Raw genomic sequence first — 25,920 nt, forward strand, 5'->3', positions numbered from 1 at the left:
TGTTTGGGTCGGTCTTGAAACAGTTTGTAAACATGTGGGTGTGCGTATGCCAGGGAAGTTATAAAAAAGTGTTTTCATGTCACACGTTACACGTGTTACGTTGTACATGAGTTTCATGTCACATGTAACACACGCATGTCCGAGAAGTTCAACCTATAACACGTGTTAGTTGTGTTGTGCTGTAACATAAACATAAACATAGTCATGATCCTTGAGCATATGATCCACGTTTGACGAAACCAACGGTCCTGAGAATTGGATCTTATTTCCCTTGAATCCATCACCGTCCTAATAACAAAAAGATAAGATAACCGTTAAGTCGTTAACCAGACATAAATATTAACACATTCATAGCCAGAAAATTTTTTTTCTCAGATAACATCACAAAAACAGTTACTATTCAAATCAAAAAGCCCCAAACAAAGCAACCAAACCAACAAAAAACAGTTACTATTCAGATCAAAAGCCCAAACAAGCAACCAAACCAAGCACAGCTTTTTAACACAAAAATAAAAACCTGCAAATTAATCTTACACAACTGAAACAACAACTAACAAAGTACACAGAACTAAAAACCTGCAATTAATTCGTCATACCCTAATACATGTCTCTAATACATCGTCATACCCTAATACATGTCTCTATAACATGTTACTATGGTTTAGCTGTGAAACAGGAGTTCAGACTATAACACGTGTTACGTTGGTTGTGCTGTAAGACAAACTTGGCTTAGCTGTGAAACAGGAGTTCAGACTATAACACGTGTTACGTTGGTTGTGCTGTAAGACAAACTTGGCTTTTCGTTTCTAAAAACAGATGTGCCGATAATTAGATGTCTAAAATTCAGCAACTAACAAAGTACACATAACTAAAAACAACAAGATTACACGTTAAAATACGAAACATTAACGGTCTATAATTTTTAATCTATACGAACATTAACGGTTGTTCGTGTTTCACAATAACGGTTGGAATTATACAAACTGTAACTTGTAATCTATAAGACACATTAACAGTCTAATTACGAACATTAACATCCACACACTCCCCAAGCTCAAAATTTCAATCATCTAACAAATATTACCCTCGCACATAAAAAAAACCCCAAAATTAATCCAAACAAATTTTAAATCAAAAAACAAACAATTAAACCTTTGTAGTTGATATGAGTTCAACATTCGGATGGAGATCATTCCCCCAAATATAATCTTTGGATGGAGAACATTCGGGTTTAGATTGATACGATCTAAAGAGCTCGTCGACATCAGTGACCTTTGAGCAGTAGTTGATGATGGCAACATTCAGATCTGGTGCCGTTTTGAGTTAAATATATTCAGTTCCACAACTGAATATAGGAACTGAATATATGGGTTGGGGTTGGGGGATGGCGGTGGTGGAGGGGCAGTGGTGGCAATGGTGGGGGTTGTGCAGCGGGGGTCATCCGATGGTGGTAAAGGTACAACGGTGGTGGGGGTTGTGCAACAGGGTTGGAGGTGTTTATGGTGGTGCCGGAGGTACAATACAGATGGTGGTGCGGTGGTGATGATGGTGGTGGTGATGGTGGTGTGGTGGAAGAGAAAGGTGTACGATGAGAGAGAGATTTGATGAAGAGAGAGAGAGAGAGAAACTAATCAGATTAAGGAAGAGATAGAGGTTTGGGAAGATAAATGAGAAATAAATGTTGTCAAATCAAAGTACACAAAAGTCAAGATATCTTTTTGAATTGGGTAGTGTAAAAAGACAATCCTACCCTTCAAAGCTCTAAATTCATATGTTGATGTGGAGCAATCTAGGCCATATGTTGAGTTTGCAAAGTTTTTTAAAAATAAAGGGTTTCTTGTAAAGCATTATCCTATATATATATATATATATATATATATATATATATATATATATATATATATATATATATACGGCCAGGATCATTTCAGAACCATAAATATTTACAGAACTCGCAGAACTCCTAATAAACAATCTTTTTATTTATATATTTTTATGTTTAGGATAATTTTATCATTTATTATGTGTATTTTTAGGATTACATACATATTAAGAGTAATTTTATCATTTTTATATGTAATTTTATAATTACACATATGTAAACTAGTTTTTTTACATATATGTAATTAGTTATGACACATATATATAATTTTGGCAATTAAACATATGTAAACTACTTTTAACATATATGTAATCAAAGAAATACATATAATAGATGATAAAAAGATCCTAAATACAAAAACTTATATATAAAATGATTGTTTATTAGGAGTTCTGAAAGTTCTGTAGTTATTTAGAGTTCTGAAATGAACTCAACCCTATATATATATATATATATATATATATATATATATAGAGTAGGAGTTGGGTGGAAAGTGTGTTTTTCCTAGAAAGTCTAGGAAGCAATAAGAACGCGACATGTGGCATTGAAGAATTTTATCTAAAAGGGCATTTATGTACTTTCACAATCTATTTTTATTTTAGGAAATTATCTTCAATAACTAACCATCCATAAATTTCGGAATTTTTTGTTTTCGATTTTTTATCTCACTTAATATCAATCTTTCCTTCGTTTTCTTGCTGGAATCTATCAGCATGTTCTTGGTACTGTGTTTTAACATTCAGATTCATACAACTGTGTTTTAACTGCAAGCAGATTCATACCGTTGTGTTTTAGCATTCAGATTCAAACAGTTGTGTTTTAACAGCAAGCAGATGCATACAGTTGTGTTTTAGCATTCAGATTCATACAGTTGTGTTTTAACAGCAAGCAGATTCATACAGTTGTGTTTTAGCATTCAGATTCATACAGGTGTGTTATAACAGCAAGCAGATTCATACAAATGTGTTTTATCATTCAGATTCATACAACTGTGTTTTAACAGAAATTCAGATTCATACAGCTGTGTTTTAACAGCAAGCAGATTCATACAAATGTGTTTTATCATTCAGATTCATACAGCTGTGTTTTAACAGCAAGCAGATTCATACAAATGTGTTTTATCATTCAGATTCATACAACTGTGTTTCAACAGCAATTCAGATTCATACAGCTGTGTTTTAACAGTAAGCAGATTCATACAAATGTGTTTTATCATTCAGATTCATACAGCTGTGTTTTAACAGCAATTCAGATTCATACAGCTGTGTTTTAACAGCAAGCAGATTCATACAAATGTGTTTTACATCAGCAGATTTCGCCCCAGCAAGCAGAGTCATCCACAACAAACGGAATACCTACAAACATTTGTTATTTTAAACACACACCTAGGGTTCTTGCGGCTTAAACTGTGCTTCCAGCAACTTCAACTTTTCTTCCGGCGACTTCATCTCTGCTTCCATCCATCTTGTTCAAATCCCTCTGTTCTTTGAATCTCTTCTCTTCAAACATCAATTATTTCAATGTAGAACACGATTGAACCCTAATCGCCTACTAAAACACAGAACACAATGTTGGGAAGATCTTACGTATATAGAAGTTGGTAAATCTCTTATCTTGATCCATGATTTTAGGTATTTTTGGTATGATTTTAGAGGGTTTTCGTTGTATTTTTGGTATGATTTTAGAGAGAGAAAGAGAAAGAGGGAAACTGGCGTGTATTAAGGAGATGTGATATCTCTGACGGTTATTTTTGATTGATTTAAAACACACATAAGGACGAAATTACCCCTCCTCATTTAAAACAATCTATTAAATATAGTAAATTATTACAAGATTGCCATTGATTTGATCTCAACCCTTAAACACACCAATCGGATGGACAAGATCGCTTCCTAAACTTTCTAGGAAAAACACACTTTTCGTAGGAACCCTACTCTATATATATATATATATATATATATATATATATATATATATATATATATATATATATATATAGAGAGAGAAAGTATAATGTACTTCAAGGCTTAACCTACATTAACATACATGACAAAAAATATAACGTGCGTTATTATCATAGAACGTGCGTGATTATAGTCCCATGCGTGATTATGTGGTCCCATACGTGATTATGTGGTCCCATGCGTGATTATGTGGTCCCATGCGTGATTATACCCCTGATCCAACGGTTACCATTGTCTCCTACGTGATGTATGATAAGGCATTTTGTATGTTAACCTTACTCTATATATATATATATATATATATATATATATATATATATATAATGAAATACAAAATTTATGTATTTCATTAGCTATATATATGTAACTTCTCCCGCTTCATATGTTTTTTTATTTTTTATTGTTTTGCAAAATTAACCTTTTTAACTAAAGAAACCAATTAGTTGATGGTGACTCTCTCTGTTTTCTTGGTAACTTTGTGGTGTTCTCTTGAATAAAAGTTAAACGGGTAATTTGGTTTACAGAATCAGTTTCAAATTTCATATGGAACCGCCAAAGCTGCAAACCGTCAAAAGTGAAATGTGAACCGACATATTAGATCTCTAACCAATGCATAGACTTGCTTCAATTTAGAAGATTTTGATTAATTTTAATGATTTATAAACATGCCAGCTTTCACCCCTAAATTGAATGTAAATATACAAGTAACTCACAATTTTTTTTTAATATTTTAAGTTATAAAATGTAAACCGACATATTAGATCTCTAACTAAGGGTGGAGATACAATAGGAAGTTTATTTGGCTAGGAAGGCTAGGAAGTGATCTTGACCATCCATTTAGTTAATCAAGTGTTAAGATTAAATGATGGAAATTGAAGGGAAGAAAAGAGGCGCGTGAGTTTGTTTAGGGGCATTCTAGTCAATCCAAGCCAATAGTTTCTCTCTCCTCCAATTCCTCCCATTTTTTAAACGTTAATAACTCTTTCATACGAAATTATTTTTTTATAAAAATTGCACCAAAAAAAACGAGCGTTTTTTTATCTTTAAAACGAGTATACTATTGCTATATTTTCGAAAAAAAAATTGAAAACCCAGTTGCGTAAAACGCAACGGAAAAAAAACCTAAAAAATGACATTTTTCTAGAACGCAATGCACCAAAAACACAAAGAAATGTCTTATTTGTATAACGCAATGGCCAGAAAACACAAAGAAATGTGTTATTTCTAAAACGCAATAGCTTAAAAACACAAAAGAAAGTATACTTTCTAAAACGCAATGGACTGAAAACACATAAAAATGTGTTTTACCTAAAACGCAATGCACCAAAAACACTTCAAAAATGTGTTTTTCGAAAACGCAATCGCTAGAAAACACTTAAAATTATCTGTTTTCTAAAACGCAATGGCCTAAAACACAAAAGAAAGTGTTTTTTTTTCTAAAACGCAATGGAGTAAAACACATAAAAATGTGTAAGTCATAACTTACAAATAATTGAAGTTTCAAGCACATAAAACGTAATGGAGCACTACTAAAGTCTGAAGCCCATATAACACAATTAAGCCCATATAATGCAATGAAAGCCCATATAACGCAATGAAGTCCATAAAACGCAATGAAGTCTGCCATTAGAATATCTTCAAATCTGGTTCACCCTTTTGTAAATTTGGTACCACTGTTCTCCTCTTCAACTTCTTTTATCATCATCTTGTAACACATGAAGTTTTGGTGGAGAAAAGCCACTGCAAAGTTATCGACTTAATTTAGCGTTAACTGCGTGGATCTGACTGGTTTCGAACACATTGAAAGTGAAAAAGGAAGAGACTGAGAAGAAACTAGAGGTTAGAGAATGTGTTCAAGCTCAAATTAGGAGGAAATAATGCATTTACAGATGATCTTCAGGTAAATTAGGACGGTTTGGGGAGGAAACGATGCGTTTAGCGACGATCGTGAGGTTTGATTTGTGTTTTGAATTGTTAATTGGTTGAATCTAGTGAAGATTTGTTTGAATTTTAGGGTTTTCTTTTTTGGGATGTGCAATTGGGGTTTTTTTTCTATGCGTGAAAGATTACAGAGAATGTGAAATTGTTTATGGACCAAAATACCCTTGCGCGCTTAAATTAAAAAATCACACGTGGATGACTAAGATTACTTCCTATCCTTCCTAGCAAGATCAATCTTCCTATTTGATCCTTACCCCTCTAACCAATGCATAGACTTGCTTCAATTTAGAAGATTTGATTAATTTTAATGATTTATAAACATGCCAGCTTTCACCCCTAAATTGAATGTAAATATACAAGTCACTCACATTTTTTTTTAATATTTTAAGTTATTAAGATATTAGTTGCTTACATATAAGATCACGCTCACATAATTTCCACATTTTAATATTTTGACTTGAAAGTATTATTATAATTACAAGATAGAAGATGCGGGGAATAACAAAAGTGTTAATTATCTTAGTTGTTCTTAATTATGTCTGAAATTATTGTCACATATATTTTAGTTCATTTCAATTGAACAACGATGTATAAGAAATGATATTCTAAATTATCCACCTGCAGTGTGAACAACGATGTATAAGAAATAATATTCTAAATTATCCATCTGCAGTGTAACATTAATATAATACATCATTTAAGAATAAGATGCTTCTTTCTCATAATACCCTAAATTAATCCACTAAATTAAACATATCTCGTTGCTTTCAAATTTAATCCCTCCTGATAAACCTATAAATTAAAAACAACAAAAATCTAAAAATCATATCAGACATATGAATTCGAACATGACACATATATTTGCAAATTAACAAAACATGACATGTTTAACCAGATTTTTAATAGTCTAAATTTACACATTTATAAAATATATGCATAAAATAATTACATCTAAGCTATAAAACATTGGTGTAAGTTTCTCTTTATTTAATTTTTTTACTTTTACATAAAATATTTAAATTGTTTAAATATAACATAAAACACATTTTATTTTATATTTAAATAAACAGGTTAAACATGTTTAGTAAACTTGCAAGACCAATAGGGGCGGGCCTATAGTGTTTAGTAAACTTGCAAGACCAATAGGGGCGGGCCTATAAGTTTCTCCATTGCCCCTTGACGCTCCGGTGACGCTCCGATGTTAATGTAAATTTTGGAAAATTTTGACCTTTTTTCGATTTCGTTACCTATTTTTTTGAAACTTTACCCCTATGCAGATTTTCAAGATCCGTCACTGAAGACCAACAGGTTTAGTTAAACATGTTTACATATTCAACTTAAAGCTGACCCGAACCAGTTTACACTAAACCTAAACCCGTTGAATTTCATGTCGTGTGAGAAGGTATCATTAGAAAATTCTAAACTTTGTGTTTAAAATTTTGATTAAACAGAAACTACCGTCTATATTTTTTTCCCTTTGAAGCAAATTATTAAGAAACAACCTAATTTTTGGTCCATGTGTTACTTGTAGTCAGGAAACAGTGATTTTCCAAACAACTCTAAGTGGCCGGCCCACATAAAACCAGTCAGAAATCGTATGGTCTGAGATTAATGGACGGTCCAGACGCTGCAAAACGTAACGCGCCCTGGGGTCAAATGCGCCGGAAAAAGGTCACATAAAGATATGGAGCACATTTAAAAACGAAAAAAACAATGTTTTATAACCGATGTTTTACCAGGGCGAGTTAAAATTAGGATCAATGATAAAGTAATGCTATCGAAAATTATTGTTGGAGTTTGAAGTTGCGGGATGATGATTAGGTTGCTTTGAATCTGCGGTATAGTGTAGCGAGTTTTCGGATTAGTCCATGGGAGTTTATTCTCGTCTTGTTTCCAAGATCTTCTTCTTTGTTTTGGTTTGCGTGGTTTGTTTTTGTGTGTTTCTCTTTTCTAGTCGTGTACTTGCATTTGGATCGTTTTTTTAGGTTGTTTGTATTGTTGTGTCGTCCTAACTTGTTTCTTATTAGATGGGTTTCTTTAATAAAATTTTGTAGTTAAAAAAAAAAAGCGAAAAAATGACTGTCACTAACTAAACGCACAAATCTGTATAATGTGTAACCAACCACTTTAGTAAAATTATTAAAATAAGTAAATAAAAAAATAAATTAAAGCAAATGTGTGAGGTGTAAACTTTCTATATTGTTGATATATAACGGGCTTAAAAAATGACACGAAAGGAACCCGGATTTTTGGATTTTGTACTACAGATGGGCGGCTCCTTTTCCTTCTCTGGCCCTGGTGACCTTGCATTAGCTATTAAACTGAGATGGTTAAAGAATAAGATTAAATCTTGGTTGAAAGTTGAGCAAAGTAGTAGGGAAAGTATCTATAATAACAAAAAAAGGAGCTTAGCGAGTATAGAAAATTTGGCGGAAGAAAGAATGTTAACGGATGAAGAACTAGCTGAGAGGGCGGAGTGTAGAATTTACATGGCTGAGTTCGACAGAGTAAAACATTTAGATTTGAGACAAAAATCCAGATCCAAATGGGCTATTGATGGAGACGAAAATTCTGCCTACTTCCACCATATTATTAACGCCAATATCAGTTCGAATAGGCTGAATGGCTTAATGATTGACGGAGAGTGGATTACGAACCCCCTATCTGTGAAGGAATCTCTATTTGAGTTTTTTGCTCTCCAGTTCACGGAGCCAATGCCTGTTAGGCCGGAGTTGGTATGTCCAAATCTGGCTACCATTTCGGATAATGAGGCTGCCATGCTTGAGCAACCGTTTTCAGTAGAGGAAATCAAAGCAGCTGTGTGGGATTGTGATGGGGACCGAGCTCCAGGGCCGGATGGCTTTAATTTCAAGTTCGTTAAAAGATGCTGGCCGGTTTTTCGGGAGGATTTAGTCAGACTGTTTAATAAATTTTACGACACAGGTACTCTAAACTCGTGTTGTACCTCTTCGTTCATCGCTTTGATTCCTAAAGTTAAAGACCCGGTTAGTCCAGCAGACTTTAGGCCCATTAGTCTCATTGGGGTGATTAATAAGATTATTTCCAAGGTTTTGGTTAATCGATTGAAAGGTGTCGTGGGGGGTCTAATTTCCGAGCAGCAATCAGCTTTCTTGGCAGGAAGGAATATAATGGACGGTCCTCTTGTGCTTAACGAAGTCCTTAGTTGGCTGAAGAAATCTAAAAGAAGTGGAATGTTTTTTAAGGTGGATATTAACAAGGCTTACGACTCGGTCAACTGGGCTTTTCTTGATTCGATCATGTTACAGATGAAATTCCCTAATAGGTGGCGAGCATGGGTTATGGCAACTTTGGTTTCAGCTAGAGCCTCGGTACTAGTGAATGGGTCGCCAACTCCGGAATTTGAGTGTACTCGCGGGCTTCGGCAAGGTGATCCACTCTCACCTTTCCTATTCGTAATTGTTATGGTGGCACTAAATGGCATAATGAAGAGAGCGGTTTCAGTTGGGTTGTTCAATGGGATCAAAGTTTGTAATGATGGTCCCTATTTGTCTCACTTGGTATATGCGGATGATGTAATATTCGCCGGGGAGTGGTCGGTTTCGAATGCTAATAATCTTCGGCGGATTCTAAGATGCTTCTACTTGGTCTCTGGTCTAAAAGTTAATTTAGCCAAATGTAGTGTGTATGGGGTGGGCGTGAACGAAGAGGAAATCCAAGAGATGGCACATATTTTGAGGTGTAGGCAAGGTACGTTCCCGTTCAAACATCTTGGTTTATTAGTTGGTGCCAATATGAATTTGGCCAAGAATTGGAAACCGGTGATTGAAATTTTTAAAAGTAGGTTGTCAATTTGGAAAGCTAAAACACTTTCATATGGCGGAAGGATTACACTAATTAAGTCGGTGTTGAATGCATTACCTACATACTACTTTTCTCTATTCAAGGCGCCAATAAAAGTCATTGACGCGTTGGATAAGATTCGTAGAATTTTCTTTTGGGGTGGGTCGGAAGAGAAAGCAAAAATGAATTGGGTGGCGTGGGATAAAACAATTGCGCCTGTCGAATATGGGGGTTTGGGATTTGGATCGCTAAGGGATGCTAATTTGGCCATGTTAGCAAAATGGTGGTGGAGGTTTAAATCAGAAAAATCGGGTTTGTGGCGTAGAATCATATGGGCTATTCATCATAAGGCAAGGTCTTGGAACGATATTCCGGTTAAAAATGCAGTGGCTGGACCGTGGAGGAGTATTTATAGTATTTGGCAGCCTCTTTTAGAAGCTGATATTGATATGAAGGACGCGTTTTCAGCAGTGGTGGGATGCGGAAATAACACGTATTTTTGGTTGGATAAATGGGCCGAACCGGGCCCATTTTTCATTTACTTCCCTGAGTTGTTTAAAGAAGAGTCGCACAAAGATTGCTTGGTGGCCGATCGGTGGGTATCTTCAGGTTCTGGGCCTGCGTTTAATTGGGCTTGGGCTCATTCTGAGCTCGGTCCAGATGCACTTACCCAGCTACAGCAATTGTTAACAATTTTGAACAGCCAAGGTTTTTCGACGGCTCCGGATGGCTGGAGATGGAAGTATGAAGTGGATGGTTCCTTCAGCGTTGCAAGTATCAAGCGGGTTCTTAGTTCAGCCGGGCGTATCAGCCCCGAAAATGCTTTCGAGTGGAATAATTGGGTCCCGAAAAAGGTTGGGATTGTGGCTTGGAGGGCAGCAATGGAGAGGCTTCCGACTAAGTGTGCGTTAGCCCGTCGTAACATTCCGGTTTTGAATCGCATGTGTGTGTTCTGTGGTGATTATGAAGAGACCTGTGAACATCTTTTTGTCTCGTGTCAGTACTCTCAAATGGTTTGGCAGAATCTAGCAACCTGGTTAAAGATCCAGCCGATTATAGCGTTCAGTATTAAAGATTTGCTGTTAATCCATGCTGCGTGTCCGAGGCCGAAGAGAAGGAAAATGATCCATGCAGTGGTTTTGACGACCATTTGGAGCATATGGAAATTGAGAAACGAAATGGTGTTCAGGCAAGCGGTTCCTAATTTTATAAAAAGTTTAGATGAGATAAAGTCTTTGGCGTATTTATGGGTAAAAAACCGATCAAAAACGGCATCGTTAACATGGGAGGTGTGGAGTAGTTTTAACCTTGGTGATATGTAATGTAATAGTTGATATGTAATCTGGTGTAATCGGTGTACATTTGGTTTGTAGCATCTTGCTACTATGAATAAAATCTTTCTGTCGGCCGTTCAAAAAAAAAAGAAAGGAACCCGGATTTATAAAATGTGAATTGTGATCTAGAGATGCGGGCCGAGGACCGAATAAATATTTAATGGGCCTTAAAGGTGTTCAGAGGCTTTTGGATTTGGACCTTTTTGACATTATTACAATTCGCTTATTTCTGTTCAAAGAAGGATCGATCCCAGATGTGAGAAGTAGAGTAACTCCTCTAAACCAATACTATATTGACACATCAATGGATAACTTCTCACAGTTGTTTTTCTAAAAAACACAATGTGTTATCTATTGTGTTTTTAGTCTGTTGTCTATTGTGTTTTATTCTGATTTTTATTGTGTCTTTAATCTATTATAATCAATTATGTCTTTTATCTGTTGTTATCAATTGTGTTATTAGTCTACTTTTCATTGCATTTTTAGTTTGATACTAATTGTGTTATACTTTATCTCTATTGTGTTTTAGTATGTTATCTATTGTGTCTTTTATCTATTGTCATCGATTTTGTTTTAGGTCTACTTTCCATTGTATTTTTGCTTGATACTTATTGTGTTTTACGCTATGTTCATTGTGTATTACGCACTCGGTTTTCGTTTTTTTTTTTTTTTTGGAAAAGTACAATAATAAGGTACTCGTGTTAAAGATAAAAAGACGTTCGATTTTATTGTATAATTTTTTTTAACTAAACGACGTATAAATAAGTTACAGACGTTTAAAAATGGAGGCAGTGGAATAGCATGTGACTTGCAAATACATGTTTCTAGGCATATGACTTGCATGTGCATATTATTTTTTTCTCTTGGACAAATTACGCTTCTCACTTGATTCATCTTTACTTGTCACTCTATACTGGTTTCTTACCCTTCTTATTTTGAAACCCCTACTATAACTTAACCCTAAAAACAATTACCAAGTTATACAAATGTATCTAAAAATAGTTATGTTGGTAATTTTCTTTTGTTACAAGCATAAATGCATTTTTGTGATTTTCTCAGTTACATAATCCAGGGCTCTAGATAGTGGTGCATAAAAAACCTGTATCTGGAACTGAACCCGATAAAAAAACCCGAAATTAGTTATTTTTTACCCAGGTATTGTATATCGGTAACTGAACCCGACCCTACCCATGGATAGGGTATACATTTTGAACTCAATACCCGTAATCGAAACCGTACCCGATTTATACCCGAAATTACCCGGAACCGGTCATACCCTATATCTGAACCCGGTTATACCCTATACCCGATACCGGTTTTTTTAATACCCGATAGAATACCCAAATTTTTAAGGTTAATTTTATGTTTACTTTGCAACTTTTGTATTTAAGTTTTTTAGAAATGCATATTATAAAACAAATAATTTGTATTTGAGTGGATTTATGTTATTGTAATTTGCTTTTAATTACTTTTACAAACCAAATTTAATTTCTAAACGCGTTTATTTTATGTAATAATAAAAACATGTTTTTTTTAAATCGGGTATTAATATCCGGATCCATACCCAGTTCCAATACCCAATTATACCCTACCCGGGTACATAGGGTATGACTTTTCTCTTCAATATCTGTACCCGAACCTTACCTGGTTTCTCTTAATACCCGATCATACCTAGAACCGGTTCCATACCCGGAACCAGGTATTAACAAAAAACCCCATTTGTGCACCTCTAGCTCCAGACACCATATGATATACCTTGTGGGCTTGTGGCTTGTGAGAACACTGAGAGCACAACTTTCATGGGCCTTTGAACATTGAAACATAGCAACATGGGTTTAAGCTTGCTCCTGAATTTAGATACATGCCTTGTTACCTAAGTTGATGATCTATGTTATATATATATTATTAAATATGATCATGATAGCTATATGAAACTTTTTTGTTTTTACATATATTTTTCACTATTATTTAGCAGGGTAGAAATTATTTTATATATATATATATATATATATATATATGTAACTTTTTTGTTTTTACATATTTACCACAAAAATTTTATATTTTTCACTATTATTTAGTAATAAGGGTAGAAATTATTATATATATACATGTAACTTTTTTGTTTTTTTACATATTTACTACAAAAATATTATATTTTTCACTATTATTTCGTATTAAGGGGGTGTGTGTGTATATATATATATAGGGGAATGATGTATAGAAAACTTATTTGTGCTAAGAAAACCTAGGAAACCCAATCTATAACCATTGATCAAGATCATCCAATGGCTCATAAATTTTGAAGCCTTTTTTAATTAAATTTAATAGAATGATGAGGTCAACAAAAGTACTTGAAGGGTATTTAGGTAAAATCAACCATAATTGTAGTACATTATATATATTATAATATTATGTGATTTGACATGCATTAAAGGAGGTGCATAAATATCTATAAGAACTAATCAAATACCCTAACCTCATTTCAAACATTTCAAAAGACTCAACCCAAATTCATCTCTTTCTCTCTCAAACAATTGATCTTCCCAAAACCCACCGGAGAAGAAAAGGGGCACCGGAGAAGATGATCTGACCGGAGAAGAAAAGGGGCACCGGAAAAGGTGCTACAGTGAATCGCAAAAGAAAATAAAAACAAGGCACGACGGTGAATCGAAATCACTAGATATGAGATCAACATTTCAGTTGTTATCATCCGGTAAAAGTTGCCGGAAATGGAAGAAAGCAAGAACCAAGTGCAGAAGCAAGTAAGTTTAGTTCGATTTTTTATCAATAGGTGTTTTGATCGGTGATGATTTTTGCTTTTTTCCGATCGGTAGGTGTTTGATCAGATAAATGTTGGGTTTTCTGTTTTTTTCCGATCGGTAGGTGTTTTGGTCCGATCGGTGTGTGATTTGATCGGTGGTGATTTTTGTTTTGAATGAGACTAAAAAGTGTTAATGTTGGTTTTTATGTTTTTTTTCAATCGGTAGGTGTTTTTTGGTCCGATCGATGGTGATTTTTATTTTGAATGCGACTAGGAAGTGTTAGTTATTTTGAGTAGAAACAGTCTCGGGTTATTTATTATTTTTTTTTTTTGGGATTGCCAACTTGCCAACTGCACGTTAAAACTATTGATTTGTAACATCTGTTAAACCCGTCTTGTTTTATGTTAAAAACATGTGTTAAACATGTCTTATATTTTTATCAAAAACATATTAGGTAACATATGTTAGACCTGCTTTGTTTTCTGTCAAAAACAAATTAGGTAAACCTCTAATATTAGGGTACAAGTCTAAGGGCTCAAAAGCATATAAATATATTAGCGTAACATGTGTTAAACCTGTCTGATATTAGGGTACAAGTCAACGGACTCAAAAGCATATAAACATATTAGCGTAACATATGTTAAACCTTCTTATTAGGGTACCATGTGTTAAACCTCCCTGATTAGGTAAACATATTAGTGTAACATGTGTTAAACCTGTCTCATTTTTATCAAATGATGTAAACGTGTGTTAAACCTGTCTTATTACCATGTGTTAAACCTCTCCTATTAGGTAAACATGTTAGTGTAACATGTGTTACACCTGTCTTATTTTTATCTAATTATGTAACATGTGTTAAACCTGTATTATTTTTATCAGATTAGTTAACATGTGTTAGGCTCTCATATTTTTTCCAAGTTATCTAACAAGTGTTAAACTTGTCTTATTTTTATAAAAATAGGTAACATATGTTAAACCTGACTTTATTTTATCAAAAACATATTAGGTAACCTGTTTTATTTTAATGAAATTAAGTAACATGTGTTAAACCTGTTTTATTTGCAGCAACAAAGAGAGTAACAAGATCGCAAACTGGTAAGATACCGAAAAAGCGAAAGAAAGTAGATGAAGAAACGGACGATGAATGGGATGAAGAAAGAGAAGAAGCTGAAGGGGAGGTCGTGCATAGGAAAGTTGCGGATGAAGTATGCCACTCATATTCTGTTGTCGCCCTCTAACACTTTGAACGACACTCATATTCTGTTGTCGCCCTTTAACAAATGGGAGCAGGAAAATGAAGGAGGTGAGAAAGTTGCGGACGAAGTATGCCACTCATAATATTCTATTGTCGCCCTCTAACACTTTGAAAGGCAAGATAGAAGCTGCCTCATTTATGGGAGGGCGCTGAATGTGGTAGTGTTGTCTTTTCTACAGTTTTTGTGGGAACATCTATGGTGGTTTTTGTAGTTATCTTGGGTACCACAACTTTTGTTTATAACAAGTCAACTGGCTAGTGATATATGCGTGGTGGTTTTTGTAACTATCGTAGTCACCACGAATTTTGTTTATTTTAAATTATGGCCATAACCCAAAATACAATATGACCATTCTGGTCTTCTCTGTAACATGTTGGTGTCTGGATGTTAAATAGTTATGGTGGGAAATGTATTTGGTTACCTGTTATCAGTTAACATGTTTTATTCATTACCAATTGTAAGAAAAGTAGTAGACGAGCATTGGGTGGTCAACATATTGTTTCAATTGTAACCTTTGATACTAATTAACAAGTGTAACATGTGTTACACAGGATGAAGTAGAAAACAAGGTACATACCTTTAATGTTACTTGGAAACAATAAGCAATTGTAACATGTGTTACACATCTTACGTAAGTAAATGCAGTACATGGTGGAACATGTAAGTAACATGTTTACATACGATGTAGTGAATAAAAACAAGGCACATATATAGTGAATAACATACATATACATGTAACATGAGTAACTTGTGTTACATACGAGGTAGTGAATAACATACATATACATGTAACATGAGTATATGCACCACAAAGGCATACACATGTTACATGTGTGTATGAAACACACTTGGTATATATAAAACACTTAGTATATGTAACATATATACATCCAAACATGCTAGTACATGTGATTTGTAACACACGTTACAAAAGTATATGCAACACATGGGAATCATTGTCATCTAATATAATCGAAGTAATCACATAAAAGAAGTGTATAACATAAGTAATACATGATGGTTTGATTGGTTACCGAATTGGTTACAGAGGTGCACCCTTTTAAAAAACAAAAATAGGTCATTAAACATAAAAAGTGATAAAGGTAACATATAAAAGTGGTACCATACACAAGAATATACACATCTAGTAAAACAAGTTAAGGGAAACTATGCCATTGTCAAATTACAACCAAAATAGATGTTGAAACACGAGCGGGATATTGTTTATGTTTCACATGAAACGTACATACGTTAAACTAAGTAACGAAGAACATACTGAGCTTCACCAATCATGTAGTACCTGAGAAAAAAAAGGGTAGGCGGTTAGCACAAAATCATGTTACATGTCGGGGGTAACACATGTAACAAGTGTCAGAACTCAATATAATGCATAGTCTTATTCGAACCCTTTACATTATCCAGATACATGTCACAATGCCTGTTGTTATTTGAAAAAGATAGACAATTTTAAGATGTGTAACACATGTTACAACTGCCTATTCTTTTCAAGTAACAATGAAAAAAGATATCTTTACTGTTACTTCAAAACAATAAGCAATTGTAGCATGTGTTACACATATTAGGAAAGATTGTAATATAAGAGATACATGTGTAACACATGTTACAACTGCCTATTGTTTTGAAGTAATAATGAAGGAATCTTTTTTCACAACATTATACAGGTACATGTAAGAATGCCTATTGCTACTTCAAAATAGATAATTCTAACATCTGTAACACATCTTAGAAGGCCCACATGTAAAGGTGTTAGAAATGTAATATGTGTACATGTGTAAAGTTTTGCTATGTAATATGTGTACATGTGTAAAGTTTTGCTATAACACATATAACACACGTTACAAACATGTGTTACATATGTGCATCCCCCTTTGTGTCCAAAAAAGGGGTTGGGGGTAACTATAAGTAACATGTGTAACATTGTTACTACATATAAGTAACTTTTTTATTTGTAAAATAAACGAGATATTCCAAATAAATTATGAAGTTTCTAAAGGTAATGAAAATGTGTTATCCAAGTGAAGTCCATCTAAAAAACATTTTTGCATTTAAAATCACTATTACGTTAAGTATATATGTGTAACTCCATGTAACAACATATATTACCTCAAAGTGTAACACATGTTACAAGATATAGCACAAACAGTTTAGAATGCAACTGGCATAAATGTAACATACGTATCTAATTATGCCAGCAAAAAATGTAATAACGTACGTATGCTTTGCTCCTTGATAACCATCTTCATCTTGAACACAAAACAATATGCTTTGCTCCTTGATAACCATCTTCATCTTGAACACAAAACATCCATTCACCTATAACACAAAAAAAAACAGTTAGTATTCCGATCAAAAGCCCCAAACAAGCAACCAAACTAACAAAAACAGTTATTGTTCAGATCAAAAGTCTCAAACAAACAACCAAACCAAACACAATTTTTTTTTATAAAATAAACGAGATCATCAACGATTAGATTATTGACTTTTTAAAGGTAACTAATATATAACAACAACAACAACAACAATCATTATCTCAATTCTAAATTTTTTTAATACATTTAAAACAAAAAAAAAATACCCAACAAACTATCAAATCTATTTTACTAATACACACACAAAATCATTCAACTTTTACCAAATAAATAACATTAAGACATGGAACCAGTCCATGTCATACTTGTGAGCATGTTCTTTGTGTTCTAACAACTTTTTCTCTTAACCAAAACCCATGAACCAAATGATTTCTGACCTGCTTCTCTCTCACACAATTGTGTGTGTGTTCTTGGTGTTCTAACAACTTTCTCTCTCTAAAACCCATGAACCAAATGATTTCTGACCTGCTTTTCAGTCGCACACTTGTGTGAGTTTTTGGTCTTGGTGTTCCAATAATTTTCTCTCTCTAGAAACTCATGCAACCAAACGATTTCAGCCTGCTTCGATCTTCAGATCTGGTGGCTTCGATCTTCAGATCCGGTGGCTTCAAAAGAAAGGGATGAGTACATGAACATATGGTGTCTTCGATCTTCAGATCTGGTGGCTTTGATCTTCGATATTCAGATCTCATAGCTTTGATGGTGGCTTTGATGAAAAGGTGATGTTTCTCTCTCTAATATCTAATGAATTATTTTGAAAATGGTTAGATGAAAAGTGATATATGAGAGAGAGAGAGAGATGTGACATAAAGAAAATGATGGGATGGGGAAGGGTGAGGTGATGGTTTAAACAAAATGACTAAATTGCCCTTTGATCATGTGTTTTTAATAGATGATGTGGATCAATCCTGTCCACACAATCCAGGTTTCCCAAGTTTTCTAGATTAAATGGGTTTTCTAGAAAACTTGGGAAACCTAGATTGTGTGGACATGATTGATCCACATCATCTATTAAAAACACATGATCAAAGGGCAATTTAGTCATTTTGTTTTAACCATCACATCACCCTTCCCCCATCCCATCATTTTCTTTATGTCACATGTCTCTCTCTCTCTCATATATCACTTTTCATCTAACTATTTTCAAAATAATTCATTAGATATTAGAGAGAAAAAACATCACCTTTTCATCAAAGCCACCATCAAAGCTACGAGATCTGAATATCGAAGATCAAAGCCACCAGATCTGAAGATCGAAGACACCATGTGTTCATGTACTCATCCCTTTCTTTTAAAGCTACCAGATCTGAAGATCGAAGCAGGCTGAAATCGTTTGGTTGCATGAGTTTCTAGAGAGGGAAAATTATTGGAACACCAAGACCAAAAACACACAAGTGTGCGGGTGAGAAGCAGGTCAGAAATCATTTGGCTCATGGGTTTTAGAGAGAGAAAGTTGTTAGAACACCAAAAACACACACACAATTGTGTGAGAGAGAAGCAGGTCAGAAATCATTTGGTTCATGGGTTTTAGTTAAGAGAAAAAGTTGTTAGAACACAAAGAACATATTCACAAGTATGACATGGACTGGTTCCATGTCTTAATGTTATTTATTTGGTAAAAGTTGAATGATTTTGTGTGTGTATTAGTAAAATAGATTTGATAGTTTGTTGGGTATTTTTTTTTTACATGTATTAAAAAAAATTTAGAATTGAGATAATGATTGTTGTTGTTGTTGTTGTTGTTATATATTAGTTACCTTTAAAAAGTCCATAATCTAATCGTTGATGATCTCGTTTATTTTATAAAAAAAATATGTTTGGTTTGGTTGCTTGTTTGAGACATTTGATCTGAACAGTAACTGTTATATTATTTGATAATGATTCCCATGTGTTGCATATTATTTGACAATGATTCCCGTGAGACTTTTGACCAAAAACACAAACAAGTGGTTTGGTTTATATTATTTGACAATGATTCCCATGTGTTGCATATACATTTGTAACTTGTGTTACAAATCACATGTACTAGCATGTTTGGATGTATACACGTTACATATACCAAGCGTTTTTCATACACATATATTCCATGTGTGTTTCATACACACATGTAGCATGCTTATGACTTGTGGTGCATATACTCATGTTACTTGTGGTGCATATACTCATGTTACATGTATACGTACGTTATTACGTTTTTTGCTGGCATAATTAGATACGTATGTTACATTTATGCCAGTTGCATTCTAAACTGTTTGTGCTATATCTTGTAACATGTGTTACACTTTGAGGTAATATATGTTGTTACAGGGAGTTACACATATATACTTAATTTCATAGTGATTTTAAATGCAAAAATGTTTTTTAGATGGACTTCACTTGGATAACACATTTTCATTACCTTTAGAAACTTCATAATTTATTTGGAATATCTCGTTTATTTTACAAATAAAAAAAGTTACTTATATGTAGTAACAACGTTACACATGTTACTTATAGTTACCCCAACCCCTTTTTATGCACATATGTAACACATGTTTGTAACGTGTGTTATATGTGTTATAACAAAACTTTACACATGTACACATATTACATAGCAAAACTTTACACATGTACACGTATTACATTTCTGACACCTTTACATGTCGGCCTTCTAAGATGTGTTACAGATGTTAGAATTATCTATTGTTTTGAAGTAGCAATAGGCATTCTTACATGTACCTGTATAATGTTGTGAAAAAATATTCCTTCATTATTACTTCAAAACAATAGGCAGTTGTAACATGTGTTACACATGTAGCGCTTATATTACAATCTTTCCTAATATGTGTAACACATGTTACAATTGCTTATTGTTTTGAAGTAACAGTAAAGATATCTTTTTTCATTGTTACTTGAAAAGAATAGGTAGTTGTAACATGTGTTACACATCTTAAAATTGTCTATATTTTTCAAATAACAACAGGCATTGTGACATGTATCTGGATAATGTAAAGGGTTCGAATAAGACTATGCATTTTATTGAGTTCTGACACTTGTTACATGTGTTATCCTCGACATGTAACATGATTTTGTGCTAACCGCCTACCCTCTTTTTTTCCCAGGTACAACATGATTGGTGAAGCTCAGTATGTTCTTCGTTACTTAGTTTAACATATGTACGTTTCATGTGAAACATAAACAATATCCCGCTCGTGTTTCAACATGTATTTTGGTTGTAATTTGACAATGGCATAGTTTCCCTTAACTTATTTTACTAGATGTGTATATTCTTGTGTATGGTACCACTTTTATATGTTACCTTTACCACTTTTTATGTTTAACGACCTATTTTTGTTTTTTAAAAGGGTGCACCTCTGTAACCAATTCGGTAACCAATCAAACCATCATGTATTACTTATGTTACACACTTCTTTTATGTGATTACTTCGATTATATTAGATGACAATGATTCCCATGTGTTGCATATACTTTTGTAACGTGTGTTACAAATCACATGTACTAGCATGTTTGGATGTATACATGTTACATATACTAAGTGTTTTATATATACCAAGTGTGTTTCATACACACATGTAACATGCGTATGCCTTTGTGGTGCATATACTCATGTTACATGTATACGTATGTTATTCACTATATATGTGCCTTGTTTTTATTCACTGCATCGTATGTAACACATGTTACTTACATGTTCCACCATGTACTGCATTTACTTCCGTAAGATGTGTAACACATGTTACAATTGCTTATTGTTTTCAAGTAACATTAAAGGTATGTACCTTGTTTTCTACTTCATCCTGTGTAACACATGTTACACTTGTCAATTAGTATCAAAGGTTACAATTGAAACAATATGTTGACCACCCAATGCTCGTCTACTACTTATCTTACAATTGGTAATGAATAAAACATGTTAACTAATAACACATGTTAACTGATAACTGGTAACCAAATACATTTCCCACCATAACTATTTAACATCCAGACACCAACATATTACAGAGAAGACCAGAATGGTCATATTGTATTTTGCGTTATGGCCATAATTTAAAATAAATAAAATTCGTGGTGACTATGATAATTACAAAAACCACCACGCATATATCACTAGCCAGTTGACTTGTTATAAACAAAAGTTGTGGTACCCAAGATAACTACAAAAACAACAATAGATGTTCCCACAAAAACTGTAGAAAAGACAACACTACCACACTCAGCGCCCTCCCATAAATGAGGCAGCTTCTATCTTGCCTTTCAAAGTATTAGAGGGCGACAACAGAATATTATGAGTGGCATACTTCGTCCGCAACTTTCTCACCTCCTTCATTTTCCTGCTCCCATTTGTTAAAGGGCGACAACAGAATATGAGTGCCATTCAAAGTGTTAGAGGGCGACAACAGAATATGAGTGGCATTCTTCTCTTTCTTCATCCCATTCATCGTTCGTTTCTTCGTCTACTTTCTTTCGCTTTTCGGTATCTTACCAGTTTGCGATCTTGTTACTCTCTTTCTTGCTGCAAATAAAACAGGTTTAACACATGTTACTTAATTTCATTAAAATAAAACAGGTTACCTAATATGTTTTTGATAAAATAAAGTCAGGTTTAATATATGTTACCTATTTTTATAAAAATAAGACAAGTTTAACACTTGTTAGATAACTTGAAAAAAATATGAGAGCTTAACACATGTTAACTAATCTGATAAAAATAATACAAGTTTAACACATGTTACATAATTTGATAAAAATAAGACAGGTGTAACACATGTTACACTAACATGTTTACCTGATAGGAGAGGTTTAACACATGGTAATAAGACGGGTTTAACACACGTTTACATCATTTGATAAAATGAGACAGGTTTAACACATGTTACACTAATATGTTTACCTAATCAGGGAGGTTTAACACATGGTACCCTAATAAGAAGGTTTAACATATGTTACGCTAATATGTTTATATGCTTTTGAGTCCGTTGACTTGTACCCTAATATCAGATAGGTTTAACACATGTTACGCTAATATATTTATATGTTTTTGAGCCCTTAGACTTGTACCCTAATATTAGAGGTTTACCTAATTTGTTTTTGACAGAAAACAAGGCAGGTCTAACACATGTTACCTAATATGTTTTCGATAAAAATATAAGACATGTTTAACACATGTTACAAATCAATAGTTTTAACATGCAGTTGGCAAGTTGGCAATCCAAAAAAAATAATAATAAATAATCCGAGGTTGTTTCTACTCAAAATAACTAACACTTTCTAGTCGCATTCAAAACAAAAATCACCATTGATCGGACCAAAAAACACCTACCGATTGGAAAAAAAAACATAAAAACCAACATTAACACTTTCTAGTCTCATTCAAAACAAAAATCACCACCGATCAAATCACACACCGATCGGACCAAAACACCTACCGATCGGAAAAAACAGAAAACCCAACATTTATCTAATCAAAACACCTACCGATCGGAAAAAAGCAAAAATCATCACCGATCAAAACACCTCCTGATAAAAAATCGAACCAAACTTACTTGCTTCTGCACTTGCTTCTTGCTTTCTTCCATTTCCGGCAACTTTTACCAGATGATAACAACTGAAATGTTTATCTCATATCTAGTGATATAGATTCACCATCGCACCTTATTTTTATTTTCTTTTGTGATTCACTATAGCACCTTTTTCCGGTGCCCCTTTTCTTCTCCGGTCAGATCATCTTCTCCGGTGCCCCATTTCTTCTTCGGTCAGATCATCTTCTCCGGTGCCCCTTTTCCGGTCAGATCATCTTCTCCGGTGCCCCTTTTCTTCTCCGGTCAGATCATTTTCTCCGGTGGGTTTTGGGAAGATCGATTGTTTGAGAGAGAAAGAGATGAATTTGGGTTGAGTCTTTTGAAATGTTTGAAATGAGGTTGGGGTATTTGATTAGTTCTTATAGATATTTGTGCACCTCCTTTAATGCATGTCAAATCACATAATATTATAATATATATAATGTCCTACAATTATGGTTGATTTTACCTAAATACCCTTCAAGTACTTTTGTTGACCTCATCATTCTATTAAATTTAAATAAAAAAGGCTTCAAAATTTATGAGCCATTGGATGATCTTGATCAATGGTTATAGATTGGGTTTCCTAGGTTTTCTTAGCACAAATAAGTTTTCTATACATCCTTCCCCATATCATGATAATTTCATTTGCACTATTATTTATGTTGATCGGCTACAGTGTTTTGTTTTTACTTTTAAAATTTCATTTTAACCACTTACATTATAAATAATATAGGTCTTTAGTCCAATAGTTTTATTTTTCTTCTATAACTTTTGTTAATTATTTTCTTTTATAAAAACTAAATACGCGATACAATTTTTTTAACGGATAGACCCGGTCCCCACCGAAAAAATTCTTTTTTTTTTACAAAAACCAAATACGTTGTCGATCACAACTGCGAGTGGTGGTTGTTGCAGGTTGGTAATATCCAGCATGTTGGGTCGCAACACCACGTCACCATATTTTCTTGTATTTGTTATATTTTTTTCGTTTTTGGTTGTTTTACAAATTTATATTTTATAGCTTCATATTGGTCTTTTCGTTTAGTTTAGTTCTACGTAGATTATCCGCCGCAACGCACGGTGAGGAAATCCTAGTTTATTATTATATAATAACAATTTGGATAGCTTCTTGGCTATGGTAGCCAAAAAACCACCCTTTTCAATATAATTACACAAATACCACTTCTTTACCTTAATCACATTTTCTCAACACGGAGAACAATACAACCATTCAGGGAGAATGTGATGTTATTTTTTCTTTTTTGTCTTTGTTTTGTAGTGTTTTACATTTCTGGTCCCTCAGGTTTTGTATAATTTATCTTTTTGTCTTTGCTTTATACTTAAAAGCTTTCTCTTTTTTTATTTTGGTTCTTTAAGTTAAGCTTTTTTCTATAAATTTGAGTTTGTATATACTTTACATCAGTTCGCTATATAAGTTTGTATTTGTCTTTACAAACTTTTATGTCACATGATTGTATAAATTCGCGTTTTTATTTTACGGTTTTCTCAATTTGAGTTTGTATACAATTTGGCCAGCTCGTTATATAAGTTCGCGTTTGTCTTTAACTATGCTTTAGGTCACGTGACGATGTCAATTCACATTTTTATTTTATGATTTTTCTCGGTTTTGGTCGTAGTTTGCTTACTAAATAGCATGATTTTATGACCCCGCCCCGCAACGCGGGGGTTAAACACTAGTTACAAACAAATACTGTTCTTTCATAACTCTTTTTATATATAAAAGAGTGAGTAAACTGCCATTGTGGTCCCTGAGGTTTGGTCACTTTAGTCCAAAACTCAAACCTTTTGCATCTGGGTCCCTGTGGTTTCAGTTTTATTTTCATTTTGATCCAAAAGTGAAATCAGGTCATATTTATCTTATGACATCCTGCTATTTTGTCCTTTTCCTCATGGGCAAAATGGTCATTTTTTTGTATTATAACACCTTATTAATTAGAATAATTAAATTAAATTGGACCCTTTGACCATATAAAAGCACAATCTCAGAAACAAGTGGCATTGATGGAGAGTGTGAAAACCGTATGATAATGTGTGTTATATTGTATGTTTTATCGCATTTTAAGTGATTATATATATTGAATGTGATAACTACGAGTACTCATGGTTTTTCAGGTTAATAGCTTAAAATGGTGAAGTTAGGATGCTTGGTGATGAAGCGGAACACATATGGATGTTAACCAGGACATATCATGTTGCTAGGTGCTTCTTCGGGTGATAAAATGAATTCAAATCATGAGAAACACATAATATTGAAGTCCAGCGGCTGAGTGGTAATTAAATGAAAGTTGGGTGTGTGAGGAGTGTAGTTTACGGGTAGAAGTGTCTGATTACAACAGAAGGTATGAACCGTAACCTACGGATTTAACCCGTAAGCTACGGTCGTTTGAGTCATCAATAATCATCATTGGGCCAATTCTAATAAAAGAGCCATCATATACTTTTTATTCTTTTGGGAGGCAACTTTTGCAGCCAACATGAAAAGTCACGAGGACTTGGAATATAATATCATCACATCATCCATCATATTATATACACACACATCGAAGGGTTTGGTTTTTGGTCAACATCAAAACATCATCTCATGCAAACTGGATGCGCAAGCTTTGAGGTATTTTGGGCTGCACATGGAGTGGGCCGAGACTAGAAGGCACCATATATATTTTATTATTCTCACATAATCACAATTGGGCTTGATTGGGCGGCAATTATTACAATAATAATCATCAACACACATGATATTTTAGAGGCAACAAGCATCACGTGAACTTGGCAGGGGATCCATTCAACAGGTCAACAACAATTCACGTGATTATTTGGGGGATTTCTTTTGGATTGGGCCAATCTTTGACAAAAGAGGATACACATACATGGGCTTTGACGGCTGTGGATTTTGAATGAGGTCGCTAACAAAAAATCGAAAGGATCAACATCAAAAATAATATCACATCATTGACGGCAGACAGGGGGGACGAAAACAGAGGCAGACG

General features: G+C 33.9%; 2 long non-coding RNA genes across 2 annotated transcripts; one reads left to right on the plus strand and one right to left on the minus strand.

The window, feature by feature from the left end:
- Window positions 1-5,476: 5,476 nt before the first annotated feature.
- LOC118480387 lies at window positions 5,477-7,800 on the plus strand. The gene is made up of 3 exons (XR_004862358.1): window positions 5,477-5,746; window positions 7,065-7,189; window positions 7,319-7,800. It is a non-coding gene; the product is annotated as an uncharacterized LOC118480387 (long non-coding RNA).
- Window positions 7,801-16,042: 8,242 nt separating this feature from the next.
- LOC110881036 lies at window positions 16,043-19,059 on the minus strand. Its single transcript, XR_002559568.2, has 3 exons — window positions 17,615-19,059; window positions 17,195-17,295; window positions 16,043-16,261 (listed from the first exon to the last, which is right to left on the minus strand). It is a non-coding gene; the product is annotated as an uncharacterized LOC110881036 (long non-coding RNA).
- Between the last annotated feature and the right edge of the window lie 6,861 nt (window positions 19,060-25,920).

This window comes from Helianthus annuus, chromosome 7 (genome assembly GCF_002127325.2).
Source record: "Helianthus annuus cultivar XRQ/B chromosome 7, HanXRQr2.0-SUNRISE, whole genome shotgun sequence".
NCBI classification, from domain to species: Eukaryota; Viridiplantae; Streptophyta; class Magnoliopsida; order Asterales; family Asteraceae; genus Helianthus; species Helianthus annuus.